Genomic DNA, 19,532 nt, shown 5'->3' on the forward strand with positions numbered 1-19,532 from the left:
AATAAAAACAGAATAATGGTAAGAAAGGAGTCACCCCATTCCCCTTCTATCCTTTCATTTCACGTAATATTCAAATGCTGGCTGCCTCTTCCCCTCCCTACCTTTCCATCCTCCCCTCCCATCCTTTCATTTCACGTCATATTCTCCCCTGGCTGCCTCTCCCTCTCTACCTTCCATCCTCCCCTTCCATCCTTTCTTTGCACGTCATATTCTCCTATGGCTGCCTCTACCCCTCCATACCTTTCCATCCTCCCCTTCCATCCTTTCATTTCACGTCATATTCTCACCCTGGCTGCCTCCCCCTCTCTACCTTCCATCCTCCCCTTCCATCCTTTCATTTCACGTCATATTCTCATGTGGCTGCCTCTCCCCCTCTCTACCTTCCATCCTTTTATTTCACGTCATATTCTCCTGTGGCTGCCTCTCCCTCTCTGTTCCTTTCCATCCTCCCCTCCCATCCTTTCATTTCACGTCATATTCTCCTATGGCTGCCTCTCCCCCTCCCTACCTTTCCATCCCTTCATTTCACGTCATATTCTCACCCTGGCTGCCTCTCCCTCTCCACTCCTTCCTCTTTACATTCTCTCCCCTTCATTCTCATCCAATAATTCCTCGCAGCATAAAATAACTGAGTATATATATCTGTCTGTCCTGCAAAACGTCAAATGAAGTTTTTTTTTTTTTTTTTTTTTTTTTACACTTGATGATCTCGTTCTATAATCTAAAGTTTTTTTTTATGGTAGACAGACAGATAGATAGATAGATAGATAGATAGAGAGATAGACAGACAGACATATACATCCAATGATTTTTTTTACAGTTGAATGATTTTGTTCTGCTATCCACTTTTTCAATGGTAGATAGATAAATACATGGATGGATAGATAGATCCAATAAAGATTTTATTTTTACAACTAAGTGATTTTGTTGTTATTCGTTATTTTTAGGGAAAGAGAGAGAGAGAGAGAGAGAGAGAGAGAGAGAGAGAGAGAGAGAGAGAGACAGACAGACAGACACACAGAGTGTTATTCTTTTCTATGTGCATTAATTTGGGAGTAAGATTTCTGTTAATTTTATGAACAGATCACCTCGCAAAGATCATTATGTCTGTGCATCGTATATGGCGTCTGTTCTCTGTCAGTCTTCCCCTGCTATTTCTCCCCTAATACTGTGAGGAAGCTGTGTGTGTGTGTGTGTGTGTGTGTGTGTGTGTGTGTGTGTGTGTGTGTGTGTGTGTAATTTTGTTTATCTGTAGCATGTGCATTTAACTGGTTTTTCAGGCACATTTATTACTTAATTACGTTGTTCGGCATCAGGTCTGTTATCACTTAGCTTATTGTAATCACTTCCATCTCTCTCTCTCTCTCTCTCTCTCTCTCTCTCTCTCTCTCAGTTGAACAAAATCTTCCAGTGCGTCTGAATAAATTACCTAAGTCCACCCACCTCAGATGCTTCTCCTCGTCCCTCTCGTCCTCCTCCCTTTGCAAGCCTACCCTCTAATTGAGATGGACGCTCCTCTCCTCTTCCATATTCTCTCCCTCTCTCTCTCTCTCACACACACACACACATCATGTCTTCTCCCCTACACCCTTTACTCAAAACCCTTCTCTCTGTTCCACCCTATTTCGTTCCCTTCCCTCACCTCTTTTACCTCCCCTCCCTCTCTCCCATTCTCCCCTTTCTTCATTTGTCACTCCCCTTCTTTACCCCCATTCCACTAACTCTTTCTCCACCTCTTCTCCCTCTCCTCTTTCTCCGCCTTCACTGTCCTCCCTCTCCTTCTTCCCCAACCTGCCCTTCCACTCCCATTCCTCCAAATCCCTCGCACTAGCCCATCCCCATCCCCTTCTCCCCCACATTTTATCCTCTTCCTCTCACTTTCCCTGCCTCTACCACCATACCAATTCCTCTTCCAATAACACCCATTCCTTCATCCCCTTCTCCTCCCTTTATCCCTTCCTTACTACAGTTTTTCCCCTCCCGGTCAACCTTTTCCTTCCCCTACCCCTTCTCGTCCCTCATCTCCCCCTCCACTCACTTCACACACTTCGTTTCTACATTTGTTCCCCTCCACCCTTCTATCCACATCTCCCCCTCTTATCCTTCCCACCCTTCCATCCCTTATCTCCCCTTCCACCTTCCTTTCCCTTCTTCCTCACAAGGCTTCTGCTATGCTCTTCTCCAATCACAATCTCCTTCCCCCTCTCTCCTGTCTTTCCTACCCCACGTCTCCTTTTTTCACCCCTTTTCTTTTTTCTCTCTTCACTCTCCTCTGTGTACCTCCTCTCCGTCTCCCTCCTCCATATTTCTCTCCCCGCCTCCATTCTCATCTCTCCTCCTTCCTCTCCCCGACTCTCCCTCCTCCCTCTTCTTCCAACTTGCCTTTCCCCCAGTCTCTATACTATTCCGTTTTCCACCCTCCGTCCCCCCCCCCCATCTCCTTCTTCCACTTCCCTTCTTCCTCTCCCTGTCTCCGCCTTTCCCTCCACTTTGCTTTTCCCTCCCGGTTCCTCCACCATTCTCGTCCCCAGCCTCAGTTTCTCTCCTGCAGCCTACCCCTCCCTCCACTGTCCTCTCCTCTCCACATTCCGTCTTCACCTTTCCCTTTACTTCTCCTCCCACTTTCCTAATTCCCAGCCTCCCTCCATCCTCCTATTCCCTCCACCCTCCTCTTCCCATTTATCACCCACTCCATGATCTTCCTGACCTCCTCTTAAATCCACCAAAAATTCACAACCCAGCCTCCTCAGTGCACACATTTTACAAGCGGTCACAGCCTCGTAAGAACACAGCGTAATAATAACACCGCACTGACGTCACGCTAGTTGAGTGGACATCAACGCGGAAACATGGCTGCCCGACCCACAACGCATACTCCACTACACCTTTCTATATCTCAATCATCCTTTACTCAGTCGAAATGAAACTACGCACATGGAAGCCACAGACTCTGAAATTTACGAAAACGACAAGAAATGTGATGATACTGAGCGACGCATTAGAGATACAGATGAGATTTAAGGAAACGATATCTCACACTAAACGACCAAGTATTCACCTCACCTCGGGATGACGATAGTTCATGCGACCCGTCCTTCCCACTTGACCAGGCACTCCCAGGGATAATATTCGTCGCTCCGGAAGTATTATTCGTTCATTTTTTTCCATACAAACCGCCGATAGAACGCCAGAAAGCCTCGCAAAACACCACAAAACCAGATAAACTAAGAACGCGTGTGGGTCCTTCCCCCGAGCCTGTGAGGGTGAGGTGTCGTGGTTTGAGGTAGTGGGCGGAGCTTGGGGTTGCCAAATCAGCGGATCATAGATTGTTGATAAGTACACAAAACTCCAGAAATTACCAGAAAAAATATATTAGAACCTCTAAAATCTCCCTATAATATGTAAAAATCTCCATAATACTGATAGATTCCATATTGCTGGCCTTACAAAGGTGATGCTAGACAGAAAATAAGAGCACAAACATAATTTTCATTTGTATTAAAAAAAAAAAAAAAATACCTGGCTGACATTGTTCGCACGGGGCTCGTCTTCCTTGGCGAGATTTTGACGGTACAGGAAGCATATTTTATAAAAGTAGCACCACAGTGGACCACTTTTATAGACCCCAATACTATATACTGATTCGGATAGGCAATATAGTGATGGAGTGGATTAGCAGACATATATCATCCTTCCATCGTCCTCTTCTATCTTTCTCCTCCCCTCCCTCTGCCATCCTACGCTTCCCTTTCCTCTCCACTGTTCCACCACCGCCCCCTCCTCTCCTCCTCCAGCCTACCTCTTCTCTTGTCCATTCTTTCCGCTGACACCCTTCCCTTCCTCTTCCATACATGGCTCCCCTTATCCACATTACTCCTTAGACTACCTTTGTTCCTCCCCTCTTTCCCCCCCAAGTCTCCCATCCGGCCTCCTTGTACCCCCTTTCCTTTACTCCTTTTCCCCAGTCAACCCTCTTCCACCTTCCTTCCCTGTATTTTACCCCTCCCTCTTTCCCCATCCGTTTTTCCATACGCTCTTCTTCCTCCCCTACTTTAACCCTTTTTCCCCTCACTTTCCTCTGTTTTTCCCTCCCAAGCGGCTCCTTCCCCTCTCCCTTCCTCCTTACTCCTCCCCCTCTCTTCTCCTCCGCCCTCCTCTGCCCCCTCTCCCCTTACAGTTTTCTCTCTCCCCTCCCCCACAATTACCTGTGACGTACACACCTTGTCTCCTTCTTCTACACATTTTCTCTCCCCCCAGCTCTCTCTCTCTCTCTCTCTCTCTGCCCTAATTACCAGTGACTTATAAACCCTCTCTCTCTCATCCTCAGTGACACAGTTTTCCATCCCTCTACTCCTCTTCCCTCAATAATTCTCTTTACTTTGTTTTTCCTATCTCCTTGTTCGCATCTCCCCCCCCCCCATTCTCTCTCTCTCTCTTTCTCCCTCTCTCTGTCATATCAATCCTCCCTCTCCTTTCCTATCTTTACCTCGTCTCGTCCTTTCCCATCCTTCTCCTCCCCTCCCCTCCCCACCCTTACCTCTTTCTCTCCTCTGCCCTCCCCATAGTCTTCCATCTTCCCAATTCTCCCCCATCTATTCTCCTCTCTGACTCTCATCCCCCTTCACTCCCCATCATTAATCTTCCCCATCACCTTATTCATCTATCCTTCCCTTCCATATTTTCATCCCTTCCTCTCTTTTCCTCACTTCCTCATCTTTATTATCCCTTTTCTTTATATTTTTCCCGATTTTTTTCCTCCCTTCTCCGACTTCCTCATCTTTTCCTCCCCTCCCCACCTCGTCCTCGTTTATCTTCCCCTCCCCTCTCCAATTAGCCTACCTGTGACGTAGGCTTCTCTCTCTCTCTCTCTCTCTCACACACACACAGTCTCTTTCCTCCTCCGTGTATTCATTCTCCTCATTCCTTCTCTCTCACCCCTTCCTCCCATCATCTTTCCTGTCTCTCCTCCTCCTCCTTCACCCTCTCATTATCTATATTCCTCTTTTCCTCCACCCTCCTCCTCTCATCCTCTCCCTCCTTTCCTTTTTTTCTCTCACTTCGTCTTACCCCTCCTTCCTCTCCCTCTTTTCTCCCTTCTCTCCCTATCTTCCCCCCCTTTCTCCCCCTCCACGTCACTGGTATTGCTATTATCTCCCCTTGATTTATAGCCTCACCCTAACCCACCCAAAACATTACACAAATTCACAACATCGGATTTAGCCAATATTTTTTACCCCTCCCCTACCATTTCTCTCTCATTTCTATCCCCCTCCTCTCTCTCTGTCTGCCCCCCCCATCTTCCCCACCACCATCTGTCTCCCTATCCTCCCCCCCACCACACACATCCATCCCCCTCCGGTAACAAGCTTCCTCTTACACTCTAATTCCCCTCCCCTTCCCCTCCTAGCTCCTTCATCAATATTCCTGATCCTCCTCCCTACCACCACCCACTCCCTTCCCCTTCCCTCTCACCCCTACCCTAATTCCAGCTCACCCTCACCCCTATCCCCACTCACCCCTTCACCTCTCAGCTCTACCTTCATCCCTCTCATGCACTCCATCACCCTCTCCCCGATCTACATCCATCCCAATTCTCTTCCTCATTTAAAACCTACTCTCTCTCTCTCCTCCTCCTTCCTCACCTCTCCCATCTCCCTCCTCTCCCCTCACATCGACTTCCCCCTCCTCTCAGTCCCCCACCCCAACCCCCCACCTTCCAAAAAAAAAATCCTCCCTTCCCCCCACTAAACAGCCCAGACCAATTAGTTGCCCGTTTTCCCTGCTGAGTTGCCAGGCTGGTTATATAATTAATGAGGGTAATACAGGTTTTTAGTGACCCTCCATTACCCAATATTACCCGCATTTAATACACGCCGGGAATACCCCTCCCTCAACGCCCTAACCACCACACACGCTCATTACAAACACCCCCACCGCCACATTAACCTAAAAAATGTATGTTAAAAACTGGAAAATATGTGAAAAAAAAATGACTGAGTACGTGGGGAGGTCACTGCACCCGAATCAGTTAATTAGATTGATTGTGACCTTGGTAATGACGGTATTTACTACGTGCCATTAACCTGGTTCTGAAATTGATTGTGGTCTATGTATATTATTGTTATTACCATTATTATTATTATTATTATTATTATTATTTATTTATTAATTTACTATTACTATTATCAATCTACAGCCAGGTGCCTTAATTTCGTAAGGGGTAGCCACAGACAAATCTCCTCCTATCGCCCTGTCCCCTGCCATTACGTTGCCCTCCCCCCAACTCGCACACCCCTCTCTCATATATCTGCTCCATCCCTCCATTTCACCCTCGGTCCCCCCCCCTCCATCTCCCCCTTTCACCTCACTCACACACTCTCCTCGCTAGTCTCTCACTCTCCATCATGGGTATACAGTATAGTTGAAGGATAAACATACAGAGGACATCACGTTACGGAAATGACTGATGGTGACTATATCTAAGCCTTTCACCCCCAGACGCCTCTCCTAAGCTGATGAAAACCGTCTGGCAGCAGCAGGAACCAAATAAAGAAACCGTCATGGAAGTGAAAGGGTTGATGGATAAAATTTTTCACCTCTCCACTCTAAGGACCTTCCAAAAAACAAATAAAATCGCTCTGAAGTAAAAATATAATAAGGAAGCATTATCAAAGGGGGATGGTAAAAACAGCCTGCAAATCCTCCAAAAAAATAAATCACCAAATAAAATCGTCAAGAGGCAGCAAAAATCTGGTGTTTAAATCCCCATGGCACCAAGCAATGTAAAAAGGAAAATAACATGCAAAGGAGAAGTATTACTAAATCGGTCACTGGAAACTGCTTGTGGCATCTTTAAAAAACTGAATAAAATCGTCCTGAATTAGCAGGGAAGAGAAATATCTAAAAAAAAAAAATCGAGGTGGTAGTGGAGGGGTAGTCAGGATGAAATGTTAAAAATCTTAGTGGTAGTGGAGGGGTGATGCTGTTTTGTGAGGGCGTGTTGAATATTCCAGGAGCAATCTGGGACCAGCGACAAGGCTATCAGTCACACCTGCCACCCCTCACCCCACCCCCACTCCCTCACCCACCATCATCCCACCCCCGACCACCTTCACCCACCATCATCCCACCCCCACCCCCTTCATCCGCCATCATCCCACCCCCATCCCCTCACCCGCCATCATCCCACCCCCATCCCCTCACCCGCCATCATCCCACCCACCCCCTCACCCAACCCCCACCCCCTCACCCACCATCATCCCCCCTGACCCCCCATCATCCCACCCACCCCCTCACCCCACCCCCACCCCCTTTATCCACCATTATCCCACCCCCACCTCTCTCCAGCTAGGCCCTGCCACCCCTACCTCCCTCCAACTACCCCTCAACCCCCACCCCACCCAACCCCCACCACTTCAGCTGCCACCCTCATCACCCCTCACATCACGCCCCCACCCCCACCCCACGCCTACCATCCCCTACCACTCCGCAATCTCATCCAGGCTGCACATAAACCTAAAATATATATCGATTTTTTTTTTACGTGCCCCCCCCCCCCTTCCCCAAACTGAGCTGTTGTAGGAGATCGGAAATAAAAAATGTTGAGAGCTATGAAGAAATAATGTACGGCGTTAGCAGAAATAGGTTGCTGTTCTAGAGTTATCCCGAGCATCGAGAGGTACAGTTTACACAACAAGCTTTCCATGACCGAGAATTGCCTCCTCTGGCTGAATATTCTCGGACCGACAACCAACATTACTACCATTACTACCACCAGTACAACCATCACTGACACTACAACCAGTACTACCACTGTTACCATCACTGACAGTATCGCAAAGGCTACCAATACTCTCATCAATACCATCACTACCACTGCCACCATTACTACCATCATTACCATCACTACCACCGCCATCAATACTGTTACTACTTCCATCACTGTCACTACTACCACTATTACCATCACTGCCACTACCACCAATAATGTTACTACTTCCATCACTACCACCACCACTACTACCACAATTACCATCATTACCACTACCACAAAAACGACCCACGGATTTCCTGGCCCATCTGAACATGTTTCCGTGGCTGACCTGTGATGTTTGTGGCAGGAAACACCCTTGCACTACCACCACAACCACACACTCCACCGCCACACGTAAGATTCCCACCACAAACGCGGAGAAAAAGATGTACCTTCAAGTAACTGTAATGCTCGTTTCCTTTTCATGCCCAGATATCTAAGTGATCAGTTTCTCTCTCTCTCTCTCTCTCTCACACACACACACACACACACACACACAATAGCGTCAACACAAGCCATTACCTCCCACCACCAATGCTCTCAGTATTAACCAAGCCTCACACGCAACAAAAACATCCCCATTAACCATTATGACCACAAAACTCAATTAACCATTCCAGTCCCATTATGTATTTTCCATCTTTTTTTTTTTTTTAAATGCAAGGAAGGAACCAAAGGATAGAAGTTGGCGGCAAGGTACGTCCCTCAAAGAATAAATAAATAAATAAATAAATAAGAGGCAGATAAATTCAAAATCCATTCATTTCGAGATTTCTGGCTGCCAACGGACGATTTTACTCAGCTTAGGGAAGACTTTTTCACACTGGGGGGATTAGATATACCTTTAAATAACCCTTTCGTTGTTATACTCTTTTTACTGTAACTTGGCGCAGATTTTCGTCCTTTTGCAGCTTGTTTCACGTAGTTCAGTGGCAGAAAAAGACAATGCTGCAGCTCTACATTCTACCCATTGCATAACTTTGTGACTAGCATCATATTCTGGTGCTAACCTATTCTTACAACTCAGCATTTATGATGGACAGATGGCAATGTTAGGCCACGTTAGAGTAAAAACCAACTCAGCATTTATGAAGGAGAGATGGCAATTTTAGGCCAAGTCAGAGTAAAAACAGTACAGAGATCCTTCCTAAGCTATCAAAAATATGATCTGTTGGTAGCAAGAATAAACTAATAACTAAATAAATAAATAAATAAATAAATAAAGTCACTGCATTCAAGTAATTAACCCAAACCAGTCCTGTGGGATGGAGCCGAAAATTTGGAAACACCTGCATAATGAGCGTATACAGGTGTGGCCCATTTTCGCCGGATATTGCAGGGTACTCTTTAATAATATTCTCCCACTTAACCCAAAGGCAATTCTGTGGGATGGAGCCAGGCTTTTCGGGGGCTTTCATAATAAGGCCACGGGGATGCGGCTCATTTTCGACGGCTACTGGACACTCTGATGACAGTTCTCCCAGTTAGTGTTTATTAACCTTTTTGCCTGTTAGTAGAGGCAGCCTATTACATGCGTGAGTGAGGATAAGCTCATGGTGACAGGGGTGATGGTGATGATGATGATGATGATGATAAAGAAGGTGATGATGATGATGACGGGAAACGGCACACACCACCACCACCACCACCACCACCACCACACACTTACATACTATAGCTATACTGTTATCAAGTTAGCAACACTTCTGGAGTAAACAGTAATTAACACGACCCTACCAGCAAATCCATCCCTTCAGTTCACACTATTATTGTGTTCATTATTTCAACACACGCAATCATCTAACCACCACACGCACCACAACCACGAGCCACACCATTACTGCAGAACATGCACCACCAACACCACAACGCGAGCAGTCAACTAACCACCACACACCACAACCACACCACTATACTCAAAACATGCACCACCACCAGCACAACACCACCACCACAACACACAGCGCTACCACCACAATCCAGCACCACCCCCACAACACACAGCACCACCACCGCAACACACAACACCACAATTAACCAGCACAAACCACACCATTACCCCGAAGCTCCTCACCACCTCGCAATACCATGACCCAATTCCACCCACCATTAGCGTCACCCATTCCATTACACTCACCGCCTGATTCCACCACTCCATTAACCCCTTCAGTCTCATGTTTTGTTTTATTTTCTTTATTTACAGACGATTTTATTTAGTTCACGAAAAATCCCTCATGGCAATGGGGTTAATGAGGGCTAATTTAACCCCTCCAGTTCTACAGGTGTCTCAGCAGCTGAATAAAATCGTCTGAAGATGGCAAGAAAGAACTAAGTAAATAAAATAAGTCGCCAGATGCAAGGAGTTAAGCCACGTACAGTCGCGGTCAATTATTCCGATTTAAAAAGCATAACCCGCCACATCACCACCACCAACATTCATCACACCACCACACCTACAATTTCACCACAAACAGGTCCACCCTCACACATCCGTCACCACCACACAACCACATTGTTTTATCTTGAAATAGTTCACCACATCACACATCTATCTCCCCCCCCCTCTCTCCACATCACTATTCATCACCACGGCTTCATCAGTACCCCCTATTTATCTATCTGTCTGTCTATCTACTCCCTTCTCTCCACATCACAGTATTACGACTACACCAATACTATCTCTCTCTCTCTCTCTAAAACCTAGTGGCCGGCCAAGTTCCAATCACACAGCAGCGACGCAACGACCCCGTATCCACCCATTAAAAAGAAAACTGCTGAACTCCACATTTTCAACCCTGGCACTTAACAATATACCAATTAACACAAAACATTTCTATTTTTCATTCCAAGCACCGGGAACCAATTAAAGCAGTGAAAATAAAAAAAATATATGGAATTGCCGGATGGAGCGCAGTGAACGGGCTGAAACTATCTGGGAAAATATACGAATTAATTAGAAAAAATGGATCACTCAACAGCACTCAAATCTAATGGCCTTTCAACCTGTTAATTAGCGACACTGAAACTCAAGTGATTAACGCATTAGCCCTTCACTATGATCACGTATAGGGTCGTCCATACAGTACGCAACACGGCTCTTTTGTGTTGTGGGAACGGCTCACTCAACATCACCTGCCTCAACCATGCACCATTTTCTACATCTCATAAACCTTTTCATGCTTTATCGTCTCTTTTTTTCTTCTTTCTCTCATTTTTTTTTTTTTTTATATTCACTGGCTGCACGGTTAATCAGTAATTTTATGAAGCAGCCACTGTCCTTGCTGGGCCGTCCTAGCAACACACAAGACTGGAAATCGCAGGCACACCAATACACAAGTTATCATCGTCCTCGTGGGCATTAAATGATGGGGAGAAAAACTTTAAAATGTTCACCAAGAGAAATTCCGTCTAAGCTACAAAAATAAATAAATGAATAAAACAAAAAATAATTATAGGGTTGGCAAAAACAAAACGGAAATGTAATATTGCAGAGAGGCGTAAATGGCATGGAGAAGAGCCTTATTAGTGCGGGTGCGGATGTTGCTAATTAGACGGTAAGTAGCCGCCTCATTAGCAGACAGGTAGGCCAGGTAGGTAAGTAGGCTATTTCCTCCACCAATTAGTAGAGTGAAGACAAGGAACCAACCACACAAGGAAAATACGTTAAGAAATGTTGGTGAACGGTGATGGTAAAGGCCATAAATGTTTATACTTCCGACAAAATAATTACGAACTGAAAATAAATGATAATATAAGCCAACCTTACACCATGGATCAATTTACGGTACAACACAAAGGCATTCAGTGAGATTTAAAAAAAAAAAAAAAGTATAGACAGAGACTCTATATTCGAGGGTTAAGGAAGCACCCTAACACCTCTTCCTTACCGATTTATTTTTGGATACGGCTAGCTAATGTCGTTTTGTAAGTTATTAATGCAGAGTATGATGATATTAGAATGATTTGTGCAACACAGGAGTGGACAACAAAGTGTAATAAGCAAAATAAGTCACTTTGGAAGAGGCATTAGGGAGCTTCCTTAACCAACTCAATATTCTCATGCTTGGAATATCTCTACCAGGCTATTCTCCTCCACCAGTCGCCAGGAGATTAATATTTGGCTGAGAATGAGTCATGGGAGCCTTAATGATGAAGTCTGGGAATATTCTGAGAGGTCAGTTACCGTCTTTGATTTCTCAGGTAAAAAAAAAGAGTACTTGATAATCTCAGAAGTAATTAAAATCGTCAGGTGTATAATGTATAAAGAGGCATAATACGTTCATCTGTCTGTCTGTCTGTCTCTCTCCCACGTCCATCTCCGTCTGTCACTCCCTTACGTTTATCTCTGTCTGTCTCTCCCCCACGTCCATCTCTGTCTGTCACTTCCCCACGTTTGTCTCTCTCTCTCTCTCTTTCTCCCACATGTTCATCTCTGTCTGTCTGTCTTCCCTACACTCATCTCTATCTGTCTGTCTCCCCCACGTTCATCTCTGTCTGTCACTCCCCCACGTTTGTCTCTCTGTCTCTCACATGTTCATCTCTGTCTGCCTGCCTTTCCTACGTTCATCTCTATTTGTCTGTCTCCCCCTCGTTCATCTGTCTATCTTTCTGTCTGTCTCCCCCTCGTTCATCTGTCTATCTTTCTGTCTGTCTCCCCCTCGTTCATCTGTCTATTTTTCTGTCTGTCTCCCCCACGTTCATCTCTCTATCTTTCTGTCTGTGTCCCCCACGTTAATCTGTCTGTCTTTCTGTCTGTCTCTCCCACGTTCATCTCTACCTTTCTGTGTGTCCCCCACGTTAATGTCTGTCTGTCTGTCTGTCTCCCCCACGCTCATCTGTCTATGTGTTCCCCCCCCCCCCCGGCATTCACCTCTGTCTGTCTGTGTGTCTCTCCCCCACGTTCAATGTAAAGGAGGTAAAAAATTAAAAGTAGTCTCAGTCCAAAGAAGGGAGGCTTGATGAGATGGAAGCTTTTACTCTCATATTCTGTGAGGCAGTAACGTGATCTAGGCGGGGACCAAAGGAAGGGGTGAAGGAGAGGGAGAGAGAGAGAGAGAGAGAGAGAGACAGACAGAGACAGAGACAGAGGCAGACAGACAGACAGACAGACAGAGACAGAAGGAGAGAAAGACAGACAGAAGGAGAGAGAGAAAGAGACAGAAGGAGAAAGAGAGAGAGAAAGAGACAGAAGGAGAAAGAGAGAGAGAGAGAGAGAGAGAGAGACAGACAGACAGACAGACAGACAGGAGAGAAAGACAGACGGAAGGAGAGAGAGAGAAAGAGACAGAAGGATAGGGAGAGAGAGAGAAAGAGAGACAGTGACTAAAAGTAGACCTTGATTTCAACGGCAGAAATTATAAGAACAGATTCAGCCCAACTTAGACCCACTTGAGACATAAACAAAGAACAGAAAGCGTGTATATTCAGCTCTAGACCAAAAAATAATGCCAGTCCCTCCAACACCACTCCAGTTCTTTCACCTTAACATGGCCAAGATATTCGTCCTTTTGCAGCTCATTTCACGTAACTCAGTTGCAGAAAAAGACAATGCTACTACACTACATCCTTTTCATTGCACTTCCTCGTGACTAGCACCATGTTCTAGTGTTAATCTATTTTATAACTCACCATTAAAGACGGAAAGAATATAATTTCGGGCCAAGTTAAAGTGAAAGGAGTATATTAGGATTATTTTGACTGCACCTCCTAGATAGCACTTCTTCGTGACTAGCATACTTTTTACTGAGAATTTCTTTTTTTCCATCTCATCATTTAAGACGGAAAGAACGGAATTTTGGGCCAAGTTAGAGAGAAAGGAGTTTATTATGAGTATTTTGGTTGCACCTGTCACCAGTATCTTTTCATAGCACTTCTTCGTGACTAGCATCATATTCTAGTGTCATTCTATTTTCCAACTCATCATTCAAGAGGGAAAGAACGAAATTTTGGGTCAAGTTAAAGCGAAAAGATTATATTAACGGTATTTTTGTTACACCAGCGAGCAATACCAGTGGGTTTCTAAATACTACTGAACTGGAAGGGAATTAATACCAGAATATTCCAACACAGGATGATAACAGCGATGACCTCCACTAATACCATTACAAAAAGGTTAGATATATCCCCTCACACACACACACACACACACACACACACACACACACACACACACACATACTGTATACACACAATCATTACCACGTTTCGTCTCTAATTTAGTCTCTCTCTCACACACACACACACACACGTACACACACAAAATCACTATCACGTTTCGTCTCTAATGTAACACACACACACACACACACACACACACACACACACACACACACACACGCACACACACAAAATCACTCCCACGCTTCGTCTCTAATATAACTCTCTCTCTCTCTCTCTCTCTCTCTCTCTCTCTCTCTCTCTCTCTCTCTCTCTCTCTCTCTCTCTCTCTCTCTCTCTCTCTCGGGCTGCTGCTCCTGTCGCTATGTGTTCCCTCGTTAATATTTTTTTTCTTACATTAATATCGCTCGGTTCACACGCCTGTGGAAATGAAAAGCTAAAGTTATAGAGATTGGAAATGGTATGGCAATTTAGATGGAATTTGTGGGTATGAGTGATGATAATGATGACAACGAAATGGTGATGATGATGATGATGATGATGATGATGATGATGGAGATAAAACTGATAATGATATAAATACTGGTATTGATGATGACAATAAATAACGATGATGATGATGATGATGATAAGAGATAAAACTGAACATGATAGAGATACTGATAATGATGATGATGACAATGAATAACGATGATGATGAAAACGAAATGGACATGATGATGATGATGATGATGATGGTGATGATACAGATAAAGATGATCAAGACAGAGATGATAATAATGATGTTACTGATGACAAAAATGACGACGATGATGAAGACGACGATAGTGATGATGATGATGACATATAAAACAATAATACACATAGAGATTATATTGAATCTAGCAATAGCATAAGAATGTTGACGATGGACGCGAAAACAAAGATAAGAAAGATGAAAAGGAAAACAAAGATAAAGGAGAGATGGGGTAACGAAAACAAAAAGATAAAGACAATGATAAAGAAAAAATGAGGTCATGAAAAAAGATATAAGAAATGATGAGGGCATTAAAACGAAAACAAAGATAAAGACAATGATAAAGGAAAGATGGCGTCACGAAAAAGATCGAGAAAAGATGGTCATGAAAACCAAAACAATGATAAAGACAACGATAAAGAGAGATAAGGCAATGAAAACGAAAGGAAAGATGAAGAAAAGATGACGAAAAGGTGAGATTATGAAAACAATAACAAAGATAAAGACAAGGATAAAGAAATAATGATGAAGATAGTGTTGTTTGATGACGGGAGGATATGAGTGAGAGGAAGACGTATAACTGTGTGGGAGGGGATAATGGCAGAGTTACGGTGGTTATTACGAGGTGGTGGTGTGCCCGCTGATATGAGAGAGAGAGAGAGAGAGAGAGAGAGAGAGAGAGAGAGAGAGAGAATGGAGGAATATAAGGAAGAAAGGGAGCTGGGGGAGTATATCAAAGTATAAGGGAGAGGGGTTAGGTTGGAAGGGTGAGAAATATGTGAGAGTGAAGGAAGAGGGAAGTGTGTGAGGGAGTGAGGGAGGAAGGAAGGAATGTAAGAGGGGAAGGGAGGGCTGTAGAGAGGGAGGGAGGAATGTGAGTGGATGTTAGGCGGTGGTGGTGCGTGTGGAGTGCAAATGAGGTGTGTGACAGAGGGGAACGAAGGGCTGGAGGAATGTGAGAGAGGTAAGGGAAGTGAAGGAGGTGGAGGAGAGAGTTTGAAGAAAGATATGTTGAAGGAAGGAATGAGAGGAAGGATGTGGGGAATAAGTAGGTACAGTGGAATGTGGATGAAGCTATGTGAGTGAAAGTATAAGAGAATGTGCAAGGAGGAAATAACAAGGTGGGAAAGAGGCGGGTGAAAGAGGTGCGTGGTGTGTGGAACTGCAAGTATGAGTATGAGAAAAGAGGAAGTGAGACTGTGAGATGATGGAGGGAGAAGGAGGGGGGTGAAGAAGATGGAGGTGGAGAGAGGGAGAAGGGAGTTAAGGAGGTGCAGGTAGGGGAGGGGGAAGGAGGGAGGGAAGGAAGTGGAGGTGGAGGGGAAGGAGGGGGAAAGTGGAGATGCAGGCGGGGTGTGGATGAGGTCGTGTGTCAGGCTGGCAGAGTACACGTCCCGCCGGTGACTGTTGGCATTACTCACCTACACTGCCACACACACACACACACATACACACACACACACACACACACACACACACACACACGAACTAGCTACAAGTATTATTCCATCACAAACGGAAACATATAATACAGTACCAACAATTACGCATATACAAACAACACCGACACACAATAAACACAATTCCACCATCACATCAGGATATCTGTCATTTGATTACAGAGCAGACTGACACTCATCAACGAGATACAAATTAACACAAACGCGATGTATGTACGTATGTAAATTCACACACACGCGATATATGTATGAACAGTATGTAATATGTATGTATGCACAGATATATGTATGTATGTAAAATCACTCAAACGCGATATATGCATGTATGTATGTATATATGTAACCATACAAAAGCGATGTACGTATATTTGTATATACGTAACCATACAAACGCGATGTATGTATGTATGCGTTTGTATGTATGTATGCATGTATGTAGGACTCGAGACCGAAAAGTGCCACAAAGCATTATGGACGTTTTTACTAATCAACCTTACAGCGAAAATTCCTGATCTGAACTAATTTACCTCTTCAGTGCTTTAATAGAGAGAAAAAAGAAAAAGTTTGATGACCGCAAAACTTGTCCCTTTGACAAATAAGGAAGTCAAATTCAACATCTGTTCATTTTGTGATGCCTGAACACATGGCACTTAAAACACTGGAGATCATAGGCAGAGAGAGAGAGAGAGAGAGAGAGATTGCTACTACAAACACCCACAATGTATCAGGATATTTTCAGTGTTTGACCTACAGACACACAAGTATATTCCCGAAGTTTGACGAATATATAGCGGAAAAAAGGAAAGAATCTGAAATACGAACCAAGAGAGAAGGGTTGATCATTGTATTTCGCCTGTTGTCAATTTTCTTCAGGCAGAACTGGGGAGGTAATTGTTGCTTTGAATTATATATGGTAACGTGCATAGCGGTGGAGATGCAGTGGCTCAGTGGTTATCGTACTCTTCTCGTGATGCGTGAACCCCCAGTTTACGGTTCAAAGCAAGGAACTAGAGGTCATTTAAGATGGGTGACGGTGGTGTGATGAGGATAATGATGACGATGATGACGATGATAATGATGATGTTGATAATGATAAGAATGGTGAAGATAATAATGATGATGATGATGGTGGTGGTGATGATGATAATGATGATGATGATAATGATGATGATGATGTTGATGAAGATGATGATGGTGGTGCGAGAGGGTGATGATAATGAGGATAATGATGAAGATGGTGATGACGATGAAGATGATGATGATTCCTCTCCCATGACCTTCAGTTTCATGCCATCCACTTTAAGCATATTAATTGGCAGCTTAAATTTCTTATCACCCTCTCGCAAAAATAATCCAGCTAAGCGGATGACTTGACTTTGTGAATGGCTGGCTTTTGTTCTCTCGCGTTTAAATAACAGAGAGAGAGAGAGAGAGAGAGAGAGAGAGAGAGAGAGAGAAACGGATCTCTAGACTTCAATGAATCACTGGCTTTTGTTCTCTGATGTTTAAATATAAATGTAAGAGAGAGAGAGAGAGAGAGTAGCAATAACCAACTAAAGCACCTCATCCTCCCCACCTCAATCTATTAACAAAATTAACAACAAAACAAGGAGGTAAAATAATGTTAATGACAAAATAAACTGAAATACACACATAAAAAATAATCCCCAAGAGACCTACATCAAAGAGCACACACACACACACACACACACACACACACACACACACACACAAACACACACACACCTAAACCATATAGCTACAACATCCATAAAGAGTACACCAATAAAATCAGCACCACATCCAGACAACACAACAACCACAACACCACTACCACCACAATCAGACTACCACAACCACTACCAGACACAACAACCTGACAACGCAACCATAAATAAACCAAAACCATACCACAATCAGACAACATAGCCAAACTTCAAAGAGATACCACGAGAACCACCACACCACGACCACCACCAGACACTGCCACACCACCACCAGACACTACCACAACCACCGCCAGACACTGCCACACCACCACCAGACATTGCCACACCACCACCAGACATTGCCACATCACCACCAGACACTACCACAACCACCACCAGACACTACCACAACCACCACCAGACACCGCCACCAGACACTGCCACACCACCACCAGACGCAACAACAAGGCCCTGAAGCTGTGAATCGACCCCACCTTTCCCCTTCCTCTGGTTGATATGCTATTGACATGCAACGTGTTCAGATGCTCACTCCTCAGCCTACCCTGCCTTACCTTACTTTACCTACCTTATTTTGCCTTACCTTATTTATACCATACTTTACCTACCTTATTTTGCCTTACCTTTTTTAACCCTTCCCAATCTTACCTTACCCTACCTTACCTAACCATACCCTACCTCACCTTATGTTACCTTACCCTTCTCTATCTTACCTTATCCTACCCTACCTTACTTTAGCCCATCACACCTTGCCCTACTTTACCCTCCCCTCCCCTGCCCCTACCTTACCTTACCTCACCTTACCCTCAACTCCTATTTTCCTGCCTGTGTGTATATAAGATATGTTACTGGACAGGCTATGTGGTCTTCCTGTGTGTGTGTATATTAACTAAGTACGAGTGGCTGTGTTAGTTTGCGTTCATCCGTTTTTGTTTTACGTACACACACATATAAAGGTGTGCATGTATGTATAGACACATATATAGATAGATATAGACAGGCATATGGATAGACACATATACATAGAGAAGATGTGTGTGTGTGTGTGTGTGTGTGTGTAAGGTGTGCGTGTCTATCTATCCGCTTACGTTTATGCAACCGTGATAAAAGGAAAAAGGTGGCGTGTGTGTGAGGTAGAGGAAAGAAGCTAATCCCCAGCCTCAAACACCCATCCTAACAATACAAGAGAAACCACCTTCCCTCCACCACCACACCCACCATCACATTCACATCCAAGTAACCACCACCACCACACTCACCACCACATCCACATCACAGTAACCAACACTGTCTCACATATAGTCAATTTAAATGCCACAGGTCGTTCTCTCTCTCTCTCTCTCTCTCTCTCTCTCTCTCTCTCTTACCTTTCAGTGATGCAGCTGGCGACTCCTCACCCAAATATTCGTCACTTACCTGCAAGAAAGAATAAAATAATTAATACTTGAACATATCACATATATATACACACCCAAGTCCAAACCCCAGCAGTCTCTCTCTTCCCTCACACCCCTCTTCTCTCTCTCTCTCTCTCTCTCTCTCTAAATGCTAGCCATGTCTCCACGTTGCCAGCCAGACAGTGCCATTCTCAGGGGGGAATACAACACCGCTGGTACATACGCACCCCTTTACGCAGGCTCTGTGAAATACCAACCGCGTATTTTATTCCGGCAAAAGTT

The sequence above is a fragment of the Coenobita brevimanus genome, chromosome 38 (assembly GCF_032717465.1).
Source record: "Coenobita brevimanus isolate Jiangsu-jjx chromosome 38, ASM3271746v2, whole genome shotgun sequence".
Lineage (NCBI taxonomy): Eukaryota > Metazoa > Arthropoda > Malacostraca > Decapoda > Coenobitidae > Coenobita > Coenobita brevimanus.